Source organism: Cervus elaphus, chromosome X, assembly GCF_910594005.1.
Source record: "Cervus elaphus chromosome X, mCerEla1.1, whole genome shotgun sequence".
Classification (NCBI taxonomy): domain Eukaryota; kingdom Metazoa; phylum Chordata; class Mammalia; order Artiodactyla; family Cervidae; genus Cervus; species Cervus elaphus.
This window is the reverse complement of record NC_057848.1, coordinates 47290924-47292603: the sequence shown is the minus strand read 5'-3', so window position 1 is coordinate 47292603 and position 1680 is coordinate 47290924. Positions and strand designations below refer to the sequence as shown.

General features: G+C 45.4%; 1 non-coding gene across 1 annotated transcript; it reads right to left on the bottom strand.

Annotated features, from left to right (window-relative positions):
* Positions 1–526: 526 nt before the first annotated feature.
* On the bottom strand, positions 527–599 carry TRNAG-UCC. The gene has a single exon. It is a non-coding gene; the product is annotated as a tRNA-Gly (tRNA).
* Between the last annotated feature and the right edge of the window lie 1081 nt (positions 600–1680).

Below are 1680 nucleotides of genomic sequence, written 5' to 3'. Positions count from 1 at the left end.
TACTTGGTGGGATAAATTGCTTCGGCCACCACCCTCCCTCACCTCCTGTTGACAGGACAGCAAAGCACCTGCTGTATCAATCACAGAAGCCAAGACTTACCCACAAATAGCCATTCCGTACCCCTCCATTCTTTTTGAAAACTGATCATTATCATTCTTGAAGTCCTGGTGCTGGCATGCCCTGAGAAATATCCATTTATGAAAGGCATTGTGCCGCAGAAGAGCCTTTGCAAGCCTTCTTTCCAACTGAATTTGAACCAGCAGACAGGACCCCCAGGCTAAAGAGAGAAGTAACTGGAGTGTGTCTGGCATATTTGCAACTTTTCAGCAAACTACTCCCGACTCATCGAAACATCTCCACCCTTGACTCAGGGCCCTGGGGTTGGGCAGGGGGAGAAGGGGCAACACTCTGCCCCATTGACATTGACTCGCGTGTTGGCCAACAAGATAACATCACACTCTCACTTTTCTTGTTTGTTTGTTTGTTTGGCTGCACTGGGTCTTAGTCGCAGCATGCAGGATCTAGTTCCCTGACCAGGGATCGAACCCAGGTGCCCTGCATTGGAAGTACAGAGTCTTAACCACTGGACCACCAGGGAGTCCCCACACTCTCACTTTGAAGGGGAGGAAGCATCGCAGACTTCCTGCAAGGTCCAGAGGGAGATTTATTCTAGGGGTGGAAGGACATAGAGTTTTGTCCATTGCCCTATAGATAGCTACCTGCTAATAAAGAGGATCCTACTTTGTTAGGCCTCTGAAAACTCACAAAAATCTCCTTTGGTTATCACTGTCCATCACTCAGCAGCTGTCCCCAGTTGTGAGGAATTTTGTGGTATTGCCTATAAATCAGTGTAGCAAAGGAGAGCTGCTGAAGCCTTGTATTCTGTGACTCTCTTTGGAAGCTCTTTTGTTTCTTCTCTTCCTATAGGTAGCACATGGGACTGATTTGATAAGGGCCAAAGTCTAGAGACAGAAGTAGCAAGGGGCTTAACAACCAACACTCCCCTGGCATCTTTCCTTTCCCTGCCATGACTTGAGGCTTCCAGAGGGGTCTGCAGGCTTTCACACAAAGTCCTGAGCTTTGTGACTTTTCAAACATCAAGGCATCAGCAGGGGTCTGAGGTCAGGTGAGATTGGTTGGGGCAGTGGAGGGGGCAGTGGGGTGAATTAGCAGATGAGGCTTAGGTCAGAGCTTTTAGAAAGTCTGAAAATGCTCTCCTTTCACCAATCAAGCTAAAAAAAAGAGAGAGAGAGAGAATGGGACAGAAAATTGGAAAATTAAGTGGAGACCAAGCCAGGAACACAGGGAGCTGTACTCATATAGTTCTTTGAGAGGCCCCTACCATTTAAATGCCTTTTAGCCATTTAAAAGCACAGAATCTAGCTGAGTGCTACACAATGTAACCCTCTGTAATGATGGAAGTGTGTTATAAATACACTACCCTATAGTGGTAGCCACTGGCCACATGTGGCTGTTAAGCACTTGAAATGTGGTTGGTACGACTGAAAAACTGAATTTTAAATTTTATTTTTTAAATAATTCAATGAATTAAAAATTTTTTAATTCATTTAAATTTCAACTTAAATAGCTACATGTGGCTAATGGCTACCATGGACCAGCACTGGTCTAGAGTCACCAAACTCTGGGTTCAAATCCCAGATCTGCCTCTTATTAGCTAG